This window comes from Bufo gargarizans, chromosome 10 (assembly GCF_014858855.1).
Source record: "Bufo gargarizans isolate SCDJY-AF-19 chromosome 10, ASM1485885v1, whole genome shotgun sequence".
NCBI lineage: Eukaryota > Metazoa > Chordata > Amphibia > Anura > Bufonidae > Bufo > Bufo gargarizans.
This window is the reverse complement of record NC_058089.1, coordinates 16,768,986-16,775,205: the sequence shown is the minus strand read 5'-3', so window position 1 is coordinate 16,775,205 and position 6,220 is coordinate 16,768,986.

Below are 6,220 nucleotides of genomic sequence, written 5' to 3'. Positions count from 1 at the left end.
CACGCCCCTTCTAGGTTTTACGTCAAGTGAAACTCCACCCTTTCCCTGACAGACGATGCCCCTCACGCACTAAGGTCACACCCCCTAATCTGGAATGTGAGCTGAATCCCCTCCCCTTTCCACGCCCCTCTGAGGTTCTGAAGCTGAAAGATGGGCGGAATAGTGAGGGGGAGGGGCTGACCCTGATCCTCCCAACTCCTCCCCCCGCCACTAGGTCTCCTGTTATGGCACCTGTGGTTAGTGAAACTACAGCTCCCGGCATGCTCCATTCACAAACAGCAGCCTCCCTCCGGCTCCATGCAAAGGAGCATGGGAACTGTGGTCTTAGAGGCATAGCTTTCTTTTTTTTTTCTAGAATGAGAGCTAGTTTGCATAGCTTTTTCCCAGAGGCGCATGTCCTATAAGACTCCTCACCCCTCCTAGGCACTCTCTATAAGGAGTAATAGTAACCCCCCCTCCAAAAAATATAAAATAATAGTATTGCAGGTGATCTGGTGCTGTAGTTCCTCAGTGCTGCCACTAGATGTCAGTGTAGGAGCACTTGGCAGCCCCTGTATATAACAGAGCAGTGACCCCTATAGAAAGGTGAAGGGGCAGATGAGGCCTCTGGTTAATATCCAGCAGTATAAGTTATGGCTGTACGGGTAAAAAAAATCATGTCATATCCATTTTGGTGTCAGTTCAGGGTTGCCACCTTTCCCAACAAATAATACCGGCCAAGTTAAGCCACACCCCAAAGAGGGTGGTGTGTGGGCGTGGCTTAACACAGGGCGTATACTGTGGCTTACAAAAATATTAATGCCCCCATTAGTGCCCCCTAGTAATAATGCCCCCGTTAGTGCCCCCTAGTAATAAAGCCCCCATTAGTGCCCCCTAGTAATAATGCCCCCATTAGTTCCCCCTAGTAATAATGCCCCCATTAGTTCCCCCTAGTAATAATGCCCCCGTTAGTGCCCCCTAGTAATAATGCCCCCATTAGTTCCCCCTAGTAATAATGCCCCCATTAGTGCCCCCTAGTAATAATGCCCCTATTAGTGCTGCCCAGAATTAATAATGCCCCATTAGTGCCCCCAGTAATAATAATGCCTCTCTTAGTGCCCCCAGTAATAGTAATTCACCCATTAGTGCCACCCAGAATTAATAATGCCCCAAGTAGTCCCGCCAGTTCCGTTTTTTGCGTTCCGTATGCAGGGACCAGGAGCGGCGCCGAGAGCGGGGTAACTATATTACCGGTGACGGGCCCAGCACATGTGTTTTTTTTTTTCTTGAAATTGGATAACCCATTTAATGCCCACATTAGTGCCACCCAGAATTAATAATATCCCATTAGTGCCCCTAGTAATATTAATGCCCTATTAGTGCCACCCAGAATTAATAATGTCCCCATTAGTTCCCCCAGTAATAGTAATGCCCACATTAGTGCCCCCAGTAATATTAATGCCCCCATTAGTGCCCCCAGTAATAGTAATGACCCATTAGTGCCGCCCAGAATTAATAATGTCCCCATTAGTGCCCCCAGTAATATTAATTCCCCCATTAGTGCCACCCAGAATTATTAATGTCCCCATTAGTTCCCGCAGTAATATTAATGCCCCCATTAGTGCCCCCAGTAATAGTAATGCCCCATTAGTGCCACCCAGAATTAATAATGTCCCCATTAGTGCCCCCAGTAATATTAATGCCCCCATTAGTGCCCCCAGTAATATAAATGCCCCTATTAGTGCCCCCAGTAATAGTTAATGGCTGTACTAATGAGCGCTCCACTTAGTAACAGACAGTCCGCACAGGAAAATACCGGCAATTATTATAACAGGTAGAAAAAAATTACCCGCAGCGGCAGGGCCACTAACATACAATGAGTAAGCACAGCTAACGGCTTCTCTCAGCAATCTGAGCGGCGGTGGCACTACGCATGGCAGAACCCCAAAGCAGCCACATTATGGTGCCCGATTACTGCCACGTACCAAGTGGATCAAGTGAACTGAACTACAGCTGCGGCTTTTGGCTGCTGGAAGGATGGGGGGGGGGAAGGGGGGTTGGTGGCACATGGCAGCCACGTTCCACCCCCTATGTGTAAACCCACCGATCCAGCCTTCCTGAAGAGTCTCAAAAAAAAAAAAATTGTCCTAGCAGTACCATGACAGCACCGCTCCCGTAACTGGAGGCCGGGGGGACATTACCTAGAACCTAGCATGCCAGTTTCGATAGGAATAATCATTTTGATTAATACAGTTTAGTTTAGAAAACCCGTTCTCAATATCCTTCTGAGTGACTATGAGAGATCCCCCCTTCAGAGCGATTCCTAAGAGCGCGTCTCACTCTGGAGGACCCCGTACAATTTCAATGGACGCAATGTAATTCCTCCTTTTTCCTGTGGTGGCGCTGCAGGGAAATTGACCACTTGTTTACCAAGTTCATCTAAGGCTACTTTCACACTAGCGGCACGGACCTTTAGCAGGCTGTTCTGTCGGGTGAACAGCCTGTCGGATCCGTCCTGCCGCTAGTGAACGTGTGCCCCTGGACTGCCGCTCTGTCACCATTGACTATAATGGGGGCGGGGGCAGAGTTCCGGCGGAGTCACGGCAGCGCATGGCGAGAGGCTGCCGGGATAAAACTACAACATGTCCGACATTTATTCCGGCAGCCTCTCGCCGTGCGCTGCCGTGCCTCGTCAGGAACTCATTGCTGCAATTGTGCTAGGTTTATTTCAAGCTGGCAGCTCAGGGGAGGGGCATGTCCTTTCTCTGGGGGGGTGCCCTTTCTCTGGTGGGTGCCCTTTCTCTGGGGGCGTGTCCTTTCTCTAGGGGCGTGTGCCGTATGCTGCAGTTATTGGCAGTTGAAGGACGGAGCTGAGGATGTGCTTCTGTCTCAGTGAGCAGGACGGAGAAGCTAGAAAAAGAGCAAACAGCAGGTGGCGCTAGACAGATAGATTTCAGTTTATAACTCAGTGGCTATACTACATTTTTAATTACATGCAATTACAAAAGAATTCACATCCAAGTGCTGGTTCGAAAACTTTAGAACAGGGATCAGCAACCTTTGGCTCTCCAGCTGCTGTGAAACTACAACTCCCATTTATGCACACTTACTCCACTGATCTTGTAACTCCCATAGAAATGAAAGGAAGATTCTGGGAGTTATAGTTTCCAAACACCTGGAGTGCCGGAGGTTGCTGACCCCTGCTGAAGAATATTATTTGTGGGACAACCCCTTCAAATGCTTTGGCCATACCCAACGCAGTGGATTGTGGAAAAGCTGGGTGCCAACTGATATGTAAGGGGGTGAACCGTATACTCTCTACCAGGGAGCAGCAACCTTTGGCACTCCAGGTGTTGTGAAACTACAACTCCCAGCATCCTCTATTCTCTTCTATTGGATTTCTGAGAAGGGCTGAGCAGGTGTGCATGCTGGGAGTTGTAGTTTCACAACACTGGAGTGTGGAAAGTTGCTGATCCCTATTCCATTATCTGCAGTTTTTAGCCCCGGCCTTTGCTTTAATTATACCTCTTGATGGGCCACACAGACTGCTGCCTGCCGTATCTGCCTGCCGTATCTATCTGCCTGCCGTATCTATCTGCCTGCCGTATCTGCATGCCATATCTGCCTGCCGTATCTGCCTGCCTTATCTACCTGCCGTATCTGCCTGCCGTATCTATCTGCCTGCCGTATCTATCTGCCTGCTGTATCTGACTGCCGTATCTGCCTGCCGTATCTGCCTGCCGTATCTATCTGCCTGCCGTATCTGCCTGCCGTATCTATCTGCCTGCTGTATCTGCCTGCCGTATCTGCCTGCCGTATCTATCTGCCTGCCGTATCTGCCTGCCGTATCTATCTGCCTGCTGTATCTGCCTGCCGTATCTGCCTGCCGTATCTATCTGCCTGCCGTATCTGCCTGCCGTATCTATCTCTCTGCTGTATCTGCCTGCCGTATCTGCCTGCCGTATCTATCTGCCTGCTGTATCTGCCTGCCGTATCTGCCTGCTGTATCTGCCTGCCGTATCTGCCTGCCGTATCTATCTGCCTGCCGTATCTGCCTGCCGTATCTGCCTGCCGTATCTATCTGCCTGCCGTATCTGCATGCCATATCTGCCTGCCGTATCTGCCTGCCTGCTGTATCTGCCTGCCGTATCTGCCTGCCGTATCTATCTGCCTGCTGTATCTGCCTGCCGTATCTGCCTGCCGTATCTGCCTGCCGTATCTGCCTGCCGTATCTATCTGCCTGCCGTATCTATCTGCCTGCCGTATCTATCTGCCTGCCGTATCTGCCTGCCGTATCTATCTGCCTGCTGTATCTGCCTGCCGTATCTGCCTGCCGTATCTGCCTGCCGTATCTGCCTGCCGTATCTATCTGCCTGCTGTATCTGCCTGCTGTATCTGCCTGCCGTATCTGCCTGCTGTATCTATCTGTCTGCTGTATCTGCCTGCCGTATCTGCCTGCTGTATCTATCTGCCTGCTGTATCTGCCTGCTGTATCTGCCTGCTGTATCTATCTGCTGCCGGCTATCTATGTAAATGGCTGGGATTTGATGACTTTATCTTAGCTAAGGCTTTGATTATAAAGGGGCGATTCAGCCCCAGCAGACACATGGAGGGTCTTTCTGGCTGATAGCAGAGAGCAGTAGCTGACATTAAAGGGGTTGTCTCATCACAGACAATGGGAGCATATTGCTAGAAGATGCCCCCATTGTCTGATAGGTGGGGGTCCCAGCACTGAGACCCACACCTATATCGGAAACAGAGCCCCGCAAAGTGGTGGCTGGAGGAGGAGATATTCTTAATAAAAACCTGACCCCAAGAGCTCTGGACCTCTGACTGGGCCGAAGGTTCAACTTCAGCAAGACAATCACCCTAAGAACATAGCCAAGACAACACAGGGGCGGCTCAGGGACAACTCTGTGAATGTCTTTGAGTGGCCCGGCCAGAGCCCTGACTGAACCCAATCAAAAATCTCTGGAGAGACCTGAAAATGGCTGACCACCCATGTGCCCATCCAACCTGACAGAGACTGAGAGGACCTGCAGAGGAGGTCGGCAGAAAATCCCCAAAACCAGATGTGTAAACCTTGTAGCATCATCAGTGAGAAGACTGGAGGCTGGAATCACTGCCAAAGACATACATTTGTGTTCAGAATAATAGCAGTCAGACATCACTAACCTGATCAATCACTGTTTTTGGTAGAAATTATATTTCTACATGGCAAATAATTTACTAGCAGGTGTAGTAGAGTCAGAAATCCAACAGACCCAACAGTCATGACATGCATGCTGCTGATTCTGTGTAATTGAATCTCTAATTGAAAGGGGCATATTCAAAATAATAGCAGTGTGGAGTTCAATTAGTGAGGTCATTCATTCTTTGAAAAACAAGTGGCAATTATTGCCCTTAGTTAAGGAAGGAAGGCAGCACATGTTGTGCATGCTGGTTACAGTGCATCTCTCTCTGAAATGCTGAGGAAAATGGGTTGTTCCAGACATTGTTCAGAAGAACAGCGTACCTTGATTAAAAAGTTAATTGGAGAGGGGAAAACATATAAAGAAGTGCAGAAAATGATAGGCTGCTCAGCTAAAATGATCGCAAATGCTTTAAAATGGCAACCAAAACCTGAAAGACGTGGAAGAAAGCGAAAAACTACCATTCGAATGGATAGAAGAAAAGCCAAAATGGCAAGGACTCAGCCAACAATCAGCTCCAGGAAGATCAAAGAAGGTCTAAAGTTCCCTGTGAGACTGTTACAATTAGAAGACGCCTCTGTGAAGACGAGCTATCTGCAAGAAGAGGTTACAATTTACCAAAGAGCACATTGACTGGACTAAAGAGACATTCTGTGGACTGATGAAAGTAAGATTGTTCTTTTTGGGTCTAGTGGCCGGAGACAGTTTGTCAGACGACCCCCAAACACTGAATTCAGCCCCAGTGCACTGTGAAGACAGTGAAGCATGGTGGGCAAGCATCATGATATGGGGAGGTCTCTCATACTACGGTGTTGGGCCTATTCATCGCAGACCAGGGATCATGGATCAGTTTGAATACATCAGAAGACTTGAAGAGGTCATGCTGCCTTATGCTGAAGAGCAGGCATCCTCAAACTGCGGCCCTCCAGCTGTTGTAAAACTACAACTCCCACAATGCCCTGCTGTAGGCTGATACCTGTAAGCTGTTCGGGGATGCTGGGAGTTGTAGTTTTTCAACAGCTGGAGGGCCGCAGTTTGAGGATGCCTGC